Source organism: Ambystoma mexicanum (genome assembly GCF_040938575.1).
Source record: "Ambystoma mexicanum isolate Mex_15411 chromosome 12 unlocalized genomic scaffold, UKY_AmexF1_1 Mex_chr12_unloc.2, whole genome shotgun sequence".
NCBI classification, from domain to species: Eukaryota; Metazoa; Chordata; class Amphibia; order Caudata; family Ambystomatidae; genus Ambystoma; species Ambystoma mexicanum.
In genome coordinates, this window is record NW_027182323.1 from 10,122,995 (window position 1) to 10,134,647 (window position 11,653).

General features: G+C 42.9%; 3 non-coding genes across 3 annotated transcripts; all 3 read right to left on the reverse strand.

Moving 5' to 3' along the window:
• Nucleotides 1–72, reverse strand: TRNAA-CGC (transfer RNA alanine (anticodon CGC)). The gene has a single exon. It is a non-coding gene; the product is annotated as a tRNA-Ala (tRNA).
• A 1,527-nt stretch (nucleotides 73–1,599) lies between these two features.
• On the reverse strand, nucleotides 1,600–1,671 carry TRNAE-CUC (transfer RNA glutamic acid (anticodon CUC)). The gene has a single exon. It is a non-coding gene; the product is annotated as a tRNA-Glu (tRNA).
• Nucleotides 1,672–11,164: 9,493 nt separating this feature from the next.
• Nucleotides 11,165–11,236, reverse strand: TRNAA-CGC (transfer RNA alanine (anticodon CGC)). Its single transcript has one exon. It is a non-coding gene; the product is annotated as a tRNA-Ala (tRNA).
• Between the last annotated feature and the right edge of the window lie 417 nt (nucleotides 11,237–11,653).

Sequence of the window (11,653 nt, forward strand, 5' to 3'; positions counted from 1 at the left end):
TGGAGATGCCGGGGATTGAACCCGGGGCCTCATACATGCGAAGCATGCGCTCTACCACTGAGCTACATCCCCTGCCCCTTACTTTGCTGAAGGATAGTTCACAGCTAAATATGTCAGAGCCCCTATTCCGTGAGTATCTTTGTTTTTTCTATAAGAGGGGCCTTTTAAGTCATGTATTGGGGCGTAGAGTTGCTGGCACCTCATCCCTAATTATTCATCATTGGGTTTTTGGGGTAGGGTAAGAAGTTGCAATCATTACCAATGTCCTCCACTTCCTAGACCTGTTTTGATGGCCACGTTCTCTACGAACAGCTCCATCAATGCACCTCAATCCGGAGCTGTGGCATCACCTCCAATGTCAGAACTGGATCCAACTATTTTGCTAGTGTACCTCAACTCTCACGTGCCTGTCGACAATCCCTGCCCCTACACAGCTCTGCCAATGCACCTCAAACCTGGCCCGCAAAACACCCAGTTTCTTCACCACCAGGGACCCACGCCTAGCTGTGCACAACACACCTCAATTACCATAAACAGCACCCAAAAGTAATCTAGCACTGCTCACACACAGATAGCTCTGTCAGTGCAACTCAATCATGACCTTATGCTGCCTGTGATAGTCCAGCCATTTCTCGGTCCTGATCGCCAGAACAACCTGCTATTCCAGTACTTTAATATGTACCACAGACGACTGCCAGTGAACCTCAATTGCTTGACAAAGGTGAAATAATAATTCTGTGTTGCTTTCTTTAAAAGTGAAAAACAAAATATCCGCCCGAATAGGGACTTGAACCCTAGACCCTCAGATTAAAAGTCTGATGCTCTACCGACTGAGCTATCCGGGCCCATTTATGAACTGACATGCCATCTGCATACCTAGGTAAGTATAAGTATTTACCAGAACACTTTTGTGTGATTTGACTTTTTAAGTCCGATCAATTATAAGTATAACCATCTCGATCAACACACGTCTTCATTTTGCCCACCAACGTCCCTGCAGAGCTTTGTGTGGCAGGATAGGCTGCTGATTGGCTTATGAGCTGTCCCAAAGAGACTAATACATATCCTTCTATTGCCACTCACTTCAAGCCTCTTCTGCCCGTCTCCTCCCAGTATGAAGGGCGCCCGCCCAGTATCACCAGTACAGCAAGGGTTACTCAGTGTAGTGTTGTATTTCTCAAATCACAACAAGCGGAGCTTTCCTTTTCCTTTTATCCACCCTAGCACGGAAGAGTAAACGATTCCGAAATACCACTGGTAAGAGAGACATATCAGAGATGACAAAACGGACGGCTTACACGCGTGCTGACAGTAATGGTCCATACCTGTTCGCCTAAATTACCAAGAAGTCTGCAAGGGCTGTTTCTGTCCGCGTTTTAGCAGCAGTACACTGACCAAAAAAAATTTACAAAGTTACTGTTTTCTCAAGACTACAGTGAATGAGATACGTTCTCTTATCGAACTCATTCATCACATTTTGGGATGGTCTCTGTACTTTTAAGTTGAAATACCATAGCGAAGTAAACATTTATGAAAATACGTTCAAACAGAAAACCAATCACACTAATAATAACAACTTAGGATAAAAAAAAATGTGCTTTCCCTGACCGGGAATCGAACCCGGGCCGCGGCGGTGAGAGCGCCGAATCCTAACCACTAGACCACCAGGGAGCATATATGTACGACCCATTTCCCGCATGTACCTGCAACTGCCATCATGAATTTCTGGCTGTGGCATGTGTTTCATACATTTCTTTCATAGGAATTCCAAAAGCAATGACTGGATGCCAGAAACAATCTCGGTCCTGCAATGCAGATCAATTTCGATTTCACTTTACAAATCTTTTTTCCAGCTTCCATTTACTTTGCAGCATGGAAATACCGTGGCAAGCAGCTCACATATATACTGTAATAACTCACATGGGCAGTCGCTCAGTGGTACAGCGGATACTTTGCATCATCTTCATAAATAATTGTGTTAAAGCCTGCATCCTCGCATTTTATTTCACATCATGTTAATATTTTGTTAATTTCTTTTCGTAAGTTTTCATTCAGAATTATCAATAAGACAGTCCCAGCAAGACAGAGAAAATATGCCTGTATAAATATGCTCCTATGAACTGGAATACTCAACACTTTTCATCACTCGCAATCAAGTAAGGTTCTTTGCAGCCACCCATGCACAAGGGTTACTGATGCACCCTAAAAGCCTGTGGCTCATAAAAAGTAACTGGGACAGACGTTCACATCTGCTTTTAAAAAACAAAATGTAATTAACTCTTCATTGATTTTTTTTTTCGGGAGCAACAAAAACGAAATGCACGTCGAGAATGACATGACATCACAGAGTATTAGCAAGTCAACAGCAACAATAATCCTGCACACCTGCCAAAGCAAACATATTGCTATCTCTGTCAATCAACCAACTTTAGCAAACTCCACCCACCCTCCCTTTTTCCGGGGTGCAACATGTATCAAGGGCAACAAAGATGATTTAATCATCAAAGAAGGTAACCAACCCAGGACCTCTCTGGGGTATTGGGAAATCAAATGTACATTACCATAAACAGCACCCCCAAAGTAATCTAGCACTGCTCACACACAGATAGCTCTGTCCGTGCACCTCAATCATGACCTCATGCTGCCCTGTTATTCCAGCCATTTCTCAGCCCTGGTCGTCAGAACAACCTGCTATTCCAGTACTTTAATATGTACCACAGATGACTGCCAGTGCACCTCAATTGCTTGAGAAAGGTGAAATAATAATTATGTGTTGCTTTCTTTAAAAGTGAAAAACAAAGTATCACTGAGCTATCCGGGCTCATACCTGGCATGATGAACCATCTCCATACCTAGGAAGGTATAAGTATTTACCAGAACATTTTTGGGCGATTTGAGATTTTAAGTCCATTCAATTATAAGTATAACCATCTCGATCAACACACGTCTTCATTTTGCCCACCAACGTCCCTGCAGAGCTATGTGTGGCAGGATAGGCTGCTGATTGGCTTATGAGCTGTCCCAAAGAGACTAATACATATCTTTCTATTGCCACTCACTTCAAGCCTGTTCTGCCTGTATCAAGGGCAACAAAGATGATTTAATCATCAAAGAAGGTAACCAACCCAGGGCCTCTCAGGCGTATGGGGAAATCAAATGTACATCAGCAACCGAGTTGATGTTAACTTGTTGTACACTGCTTTTAGTCCAGACTTACTGGCATGCTCGTTTACACCCATCTCATGACTTTATCCTTCAATTAAACAATATAAATGGGGAGAAGAAGTGATATGCCCTGATATGTGCTGGTGTGTGGACTAGTGCATGCCTGGATTCTGCCTGCATTCCGTCCAGGAAGTACCTTATGCTGACCTTTTGTTTCAGTGTGTGAGCGTTGGTTGGTTGAGAGTTGGTCCGTCTGCAGACTAATGCTTTGAATGCATTATCTACTGTTTGCATGTTCTTGTTATGAACTATACTGTTCAACGGACATTTAATGCCTTTTGATGGAGTCTTACGGTAGATAGAGACTCTGTGGATTCTGCTATGCATGTCGTATCTTATTTGATGGAAGACATGTGCTCAATGGTCATGGCGGTGAACAGGGGTGGGTGCTGTTTAATTGTTGCATCTTTTCCCTTATATTCTGGCCCTATGGGAGAGTAATGGTGAGATTGGCATTTTTTATGGGGATGTGTGCTTTGTGATTGATGACTGTGCTGTTGTGCAATGGCACTGGTGGGGAAGGGGTGGTTGGAGCAACTGCTGTTTAGATTTGGGCTCCTTTTGTTTGAGTTGGCTTCCAATTTGTTTATCTTAATTCCAGTTTGCGCATGCAGGCTTGGGATGGCTGTTGTCAATAGTTCTATTTGGGGTGTTGACGTTTGGTGGAAGGGTTGGTACTTATCCATGCTTTTACACTATAAATAGTAGTTGAAGTCTTGTTGCAGATGTTTGTTGGTTTTGGTGTGCGTTCTGGGACTTGTTGCTGAGGATTTTTGAGGAGGTTATTCTGATAGTGAAAATATTGGGCATAGGGTTCTGAGGTGATAGTTGGAATGGGTTATGATTTTGTACATAATGGTATTTTGTTGAGACCTATGTTATACTGGGTTTCTTACAATTAAGGCTGTCTTGACTGTGTGTGTGTTTTTTGTTTTATGTGTAGAGCGGGGTGGGGGGTTGAGACATGTGTTGCTCCACTTTATGGGATGGGCTGGATGATTGTCACAGTGTTTAATAGATGGTTTGTGGACGAATGATAGTTATGAGTCTATGTGGAGATATGGAGTGTTTTAGTGAGTTATGAAGGGGCCTGTTTCGTTGTGTATTTGGAATGTGTAAGGGTTGAACTGTGTGCGGAAGAGGAAGAACATTTTGGCTAAACTTTGGAGGGAGAAAGTTGATGTGGCGATCTTGCAAGAAACACATTTAATTGATGGGTCTGGTGATTCACTGAATAATTCGAGATATACAAAGGTTTTCTTGAATTGCTACTCCTCCAACTCCCGAGTTGTTGGAATATTGTTGAAGAAAGGCTTGAATGCATGTGTTGAAAAAGTGAGTATGGATGACAAGGGGCGTATTATACTTATTGATCTTAAATGTGAGGGCTTGCTGTTAACTGTGGGATCTGTGTATGTGCCATGTGCGGGTGGGGGGCCCTTTTTTGATTCGCTAAAGGGGAGGCTTAGTGATATGGGAGGTGAAATTATTGTTTTGGGAGGGGATTTTAATTGTGTGATTGACCCCAAGATGGATAGGTCATCGATGTGCAGGTTTACTGGGCAAAAATCGAGTAGGGAGTTTCGAGACTTTTTGGATGTTTATAACTTGGTGGATACCTGGAGACATTTTCATTGGAGGGATAGGGGGTTCTCATTTTATTCACTGGTACATGATTCTTATTCTAGGCTTGACTACATATTGATGTCGGATAGACTGGTTGAGAATGTAAGGGAGGTGTTTATGGGTGAACGGCACATTTCGGATCACTCAATGGTAATGACCAAGTTGATGTTATTTGCTGAGAGGCAGGATCTTAGTAGATGGAGGTTGAAACCTGTTGTGTTAAGCAACCAGGATGCTGTGGACGCATTAATGAATTTCATACCTGTTTTTTTTTTTTTTTTTAGATGAATGAGGGTACGGCAGACAATATGGTGGTGTGGGATGCTTTTAAAGCTTCTGTTAGAGGGGAACTGATGAACTGGACTGCACGGATGCGTAGGGGGGGTGAAGCCAGATTGGTGGAGCTTGAAAGGGTACTTGGTGACTTACAACAGAGTTATGCTTTGTCGAGAGATGAGAATATTACATTTAAAATCTTAGATGCTAAGGCATTACTAAGAGGGCCAGGATTCCCTGGTACATTATGGTCAAGAGTGTTAAAGATGGAGGATTTGGGTATCCGGTTTTGAGAAATTATTGTAGTGGTTTCTTGTTGAAGAGTCTTGTTACTATGGTATTGATCTGAACCGGATGTCGTGGTGGGTACAAATTGAGATGCAGCGGTTTTTGCCTTATGATATTAAATGTTTATTTTCTTTTGGGAAGTTGCCTAAGAAGGTAGAGTGTTTGAAATCTGTGTTGGCTACTAAAGAGGCGTTGTCGTCGTGGATTGTTGGTACTGGTCAGGGTTTATATCTTTATGAGGAGGCCTCACTTTGGCATAATCCTGGTCTGCTGTTTGATAATAAGGTACTGTCTTGGAAGACTTGGATTCAGAGAGGGGTTTTGACTATTGGAGATGTGTGGAATGAGGCTGGGGTAGTGCCTTTTGAGAGTTTGGTAGAGAAATTTGATTTGAGGAACAGGGAGTTGCGGAGGTATAATATTTTGGTGGCTTTACTCGTTGAGCGGAGAGAGATGTTGGATGCTCCTTTTTTGAAAAAGCCGGAGAACTTTGGTCTTTTGGAGATGGGTTTCCAAAGGGTGTCTACGTTTACGCAGTTTATGCTTCCGGACAGGCAATGGTTGGATTCGTGGGAAAAGTTGAGGTTATCATGGACAGAGGAGTTGGGTAGGGAGGTAGCATTGAGAGAATGGCATAAGATTTGGAGAGTGCCGACGACAGCCAAAGTGGATTTGCAATTACGCTACATCCATCAAAGGATAGTGGGCAGGATCTATTGGACTCCAGCATGTATGTGCAAATTAGGTTTGGTTGATGATGCTTTATGTTGGGGTTGTGGGAAAGAACGGGGTACTCTGTTACATATGTTATGGCATTGTGAAAGGGTGGAGGCTTTTGGAGGGAGGTTCTTGACAGGATCGACCAGATCTGGAATATTGTCTATCCATGCAATCCCTTGGCAGTTATATTTTTGTCTTATGGAGGTGGGCGTACTGTGAGTTGGGTGACGTTGTGTGCAGTGCGTAAAGTTTTGTTGGTGGCAGCCAAACAGGTGTTGAAGGTCTGGAAGACACGGAAAAAGCCGACAGTGGAGGAGTGGATTTTGGATGTTAGAGCTTTATCGAGGTTTGAAAGGACAATGTTTCGTAAAACGAGATAAGGCAGACCTTTATGATGAAATGTGGGGGGAGTTGGATGATCTTTATGGATAAGGCTAAGTTGTGTTATGGAGTGGAGTGCACTGGTTTACTTTCAAGTACTGTAGTTTTGGGGGTGGGGGGTTTTGTGTTGTTTGAGTGGTTGTTTGTGTGGTCTTGTTAGTATGTTGTTGTTTGTTTGGTACATTTGATTTGATTTTTGATTGATTTTACAGTTTATGATGGTGGGATACGGGGTTATGATATGAATTTCTGTTGTATTGCTTCCCACTATTGTATGTTATGCAGTTCAATGACTTTAGTTGATGTTACTGTTGTTTGTTGACTATTGTTGAAAATAAGAAATAAAGTTATTTAAAAAAATTAAAAAAAAACAATATAAATGGAAGCCATTCTGAGTCTATCATGCTCTCCATCTCAAATATTTGAAAAGCTTACTGATCCATTCTCTCTGTGTCGGAAGATGTAGGCTCTTCGAGTGGTTTGCCATACACACCCTCCGATAACAGTAAATTCCTTGCCATATGGGCCAATCTGATATGCAGATCTCCCACTTCCTATTGATCAAATAGTAACAGCATCGAGGAAAGGGGACTTTCAATTCCATCTATTTCATTTCCCCTTGCAAAAACCTCTTTCCAAAACAATTGGACTAATAGACATTCCCACCAAATATGCCAATAGGTACCGATGTTACCACACCCTCTCCAACATAGCAGACTTAGCCCCTGATGCACCTTGGCTAATCTCTATGGGGTCAATTGCCATCTTTGAAGCAAATTGTAATTATGCATTTCATATTGCACAGCAATCGTCGATGACCAAACCGTCCAATAGATGGTTAGCCATAAATCTTCGCCTTCTTGTATACCCAAGTCTCTGTCCCATAATACTTTAGCTCTGGGAGAGTGCGTGCATCTTCTGGCTATCAATGCATTATATAAGTTTGCGATGAGGCCTCTAGAGCCTGTTTGCTTATCTAAGACTTGCTTGAATGGTGTAAACGACCGATTTAGATACCCTTCTCAACAACGATCTGTTGAAACACCTTTCAGTTGTAAAAACATAAATGTGGGCATAAACTTTTCATGCAACACCTCATCCAATTCCGTCTTGCTCAAGAATGTACCTTCCTGACATAACTGGCCCGCTGTCATCAGTCCAACTTTATAGTGGGGCTGATACCCGGCCGGTTTGTGTATTTTATCCCTAATTGGAGGGGCCCACAAAAAACTAAGAGGTGAGGGCCAGGATGTCACTCCTTACATTTCCTTCAATTTGCTCCACAATCGCCATAATGTGGCAAGAATGGGGTGCATCCATATTCCAACCGCTAATTGCCTGTGGGGAACCCACAAGCACTTACCCAGGGTGACTGGAGACAACAAACAATTGTCAAGGTCTACCCATTGTTTGTATTTACTCTCCTTTAAAATATCTACGACAATCCGAAGTTGGGGCTCTCCATAGTACTCCTTTAAGTCTGGGAGGCCTACTCCACCTTCCTCCTGGTCAGCACTGAGTATGCTATGCCCGATTTCTTCCCTCCCCAAAGGAATGTATAAACGTTTTCTTCGCTTCGTGGGAGAATAAGGTTGGTACTTATATCAGTAGTGCTTCGAATAGAAATAGGTCTGGGCCAAACAGTCATCTATAGTGTCACATCTGCTTTTAATGTCTTGTCTCTTCTCTGTTAATTTTCCCCCAAAATACAGACATGGCTTCCGTCAAACCTCTTGGATTAACTCAGTGTATGTGTTGGATTGAATTTTATTGATAAAGCACAAAGTTCGCCCAAAAGCATCTTGATGTTCGCTGTAACACAGCGAAAGAAAAAGCCTAAAAGAGGAGCGTTTTAAGAGCTTTGCTCAATGCACAGTGAACAGGGGTAGTTCTAAGCGAAGGATAGAGACGGTTCAAGAGAGCTACATCGGCCACTGAAGAGGAGCGGCCGCCAATACGGCTATACCTGACCGTAGGAACAGTCATCAGACAGGCGTTAGCTGACCGCAAAGCTCGGCTCGGGATGTAAGGCAGGAATTTATTCTGCCCCCTGGCCATACAAACCCTGATGGACCAAACAGAGCGCCTTAACATCTGGGAAATAGGAAAAGCATCTGGGTGGACATTTGGGAAGAGAGAGCATTGGTGGCTGAGAAAAGGGCACAGATGTTTAAGGGATGTGGTGTACGTGAAAGGGAGGATTGTACCACTATGTTATAGCATATAGTACAAAAGAAATGCATTCAATTATACCGTGTGCCTCATGGACGTGGCTGGCTAGACTGTGCGCAATAGAAAGGACTTGCATAAGACATGGATGACCATGTCCTGTGCATTTAAGTGCTTTAGTATCATAGATGGACATAGAGTGTGGCAGAGTGCATTAATATGACTATCTGCAAACGTACACAATACCCTGTGTGAATCTATGTCTATATCTGTTATAAAGATGACGTTGTCAGAGTCTCTAATTTTGAAACACCAATCACACACATTTCCTGAGATGGCATATGATAAAAAAACTTCAGGGTTTGCAACGATGCACCTCGGGGATAGGCTGCTGCACTGCTCCAGCGCTGTTTACCCTAGCCCCAGTTACACAGGTTATCTTGGGAATAACGAAGGTTGCATGTGAACAACCTGTGCTAATTCAGAAATTGTTCATGTATTTAAAATTGAGTGAGTTCTGAAGTCGGGGAGTTGCGTCACGTCTCCATTAAATCACTCTGCAGTACCTTTCTTCTGTTCTTATTCTAGCCATCACTATAGATAAGTCTAGGGGGACACGTATGTCCTTTTTAGCCAAGCTGAACATATTTCGACATTGCGTGTGCATCCCTTTTACGTGTCATCAGTAAATGAATGACTAGGAACCGATAGCTATGAAGGTCACCATAGCCATGTGTATACTTTCTATGAAGAGTGTGTTGAAACTTTCCAGAGTCCTGTTATTCCCCCGATGGTATACAGTACTAGTTTCATGCCCTACCCTATTACAATGAAAGTTAACCTCCATCTCTTTGAATTCTAATTGCCCCCATTGCCTGTGACAATCACTGCAAGGTGCCCTTCCATTAAAACAACACCCCATTCATAAAGCCGATCCCATCATGGTTGTTACTGAAGCATGGTGCAAAACCAAGAGGTACTTGCATTAATTAGGTTTATGAAGTACACCATATGACCACCTAGAACCATCATATGTCTGTTTCTACTTATGAATAGTTAGCCATGCATCCCTCCCATGTTCCACTCAACACATTTTTTGAGCTAATGCCACACTGGGTTTCATTCAAAAATGTTTCAAATTGTCATCCGGCTATTGATAATATCCACCTTGCAAACAGTGCCTTCGGAAATTCATCGAGCCTTAAAAACATAATTAAAACAAGCATTGGCAAAGCCAACAGTTTTGGCTATTGTGTTGGCATGGGTTAGGCATTTGCCAGCCACTGCTTACTGGCAGTACCTTACGAAAACAGCTGAACCTATACATGGGCATAAGATAGCAGTGTCTCACAAAAAACATATACAATTCCTATGCACAAGCAAAAACTATTTCCCGTGTCAGTGCCTGTTTTTAACAGGACCTGCAAGAAACAGATAAAAATCAAGTGCCTGAAAGCACACTTTGTTCAGGTATTTCTATACACGAACAGCGAATTTACAATGAATTTTACAACTGCGCTTAAGCAATTAACACTCATCAGACTGCTTAGAAATAACATTGGCAGGCCGAAATTTACCGAAGTCACTCTATCACAAATCTAGCACATAGAGATATCAGGAGAATGCGTGTTGGGTGTAGAGGGGCACGTAGTGGGTGGGAATAGCCAAACAGATTAGAATGGCCATGGACAGTTAATAGCTGTCTCCCTTCTCATGTGTTGTTTCCCTCTACCCAATGGAAACTGGGTATGGCACTGCAATATACATGGGCGATTGCATCTGTTCCAAAGGGCCTTGGAGGAAGGAAAAAAACAAAAGAGGGAGGATGGGATGGGGGAAAATGGAAGGAGGGATGCAGGACTGAGGAAGAGAGGGAGGTAAGAAGGCAGAAAATAGAGAGTCTTCTGTGGTGCTTGGAGGTGCGTTCCGTATTTGGGAATTTTTGCATTAACATTTTTCACAACACTGGCGCTGGCCTGCACTTCTGTCATTACCTGGTTGGTTTTATCGACAATATGCCTATATTGACCGATGACTGCTTTACACATGCGCCTAACTTTACTCATACACAGGACACAATCCTTTTCACACAGGAATTCCACATTCTAGCCCAGATAAGAGGGCTAGATGTGGGGTGCACATTCACACAGAACCCATACAATCCCTCAGCAACACAAGCACCCCACATGCTCCTGATTGTGAGTGGTGTCCAGCAGCAAAGTCACACAAAGAGCAAAACAAGTTCTATCACTGATGAATGTCCACAAAAATATTGATATTTCTTTTGTGGATCTCGATATGCTACTTTTTAAATATATTTTAGTGTCATGGCCCACAGATTGTTAATGATGAAAATGGTAAACGTAATTTGCTTGATCTCAACCAAGCTTAGGTTTTCGAGGACGTTGTCTCTACCCTTGTGGCTATGGACAGAATTTATCATTGTTTAAAAGAAACGATTAAAGCCAAAAGAAAAACCTGGAGATGCCGGGGATTGAACCCGGGGCCTCATACATGCGAAGCATGCGCTCTACCACTGAGCTACATCCCCTGTCCCTTACTTTGCTGAAGGATAGTTCACAGCTAAATATGTCAGAGCCCCTATTCCGTGAGTATCTTTGTTTTTTCTATAAGAGGGGCCTTTTAAGTCATGTATTGGGGCGTAGAGTTGCTGGCACCTCATCCCTAATTATTCATCATTGGGTTTTTGGGGTAGGGTAAGAAGTTGCAATCATTACCAATGTCCTCCACTTCCTAGACCTGTTTTGATGGCCACGTTCTCTACGAACAGCTCCATCAATGCACCTCAATCCGGAGCTGTGGCATCACCTCCAATGTCAGAACTGGATCCAACTATTTTGCTAGTGTACCTCAACTCTCACGTGCCTGTCGACAATCCCTGCCCCTACACAGCTCTGCCAATGCACCTCAAACCTGGCCCGCAAAACACCCAGTTTCTTCACCACCA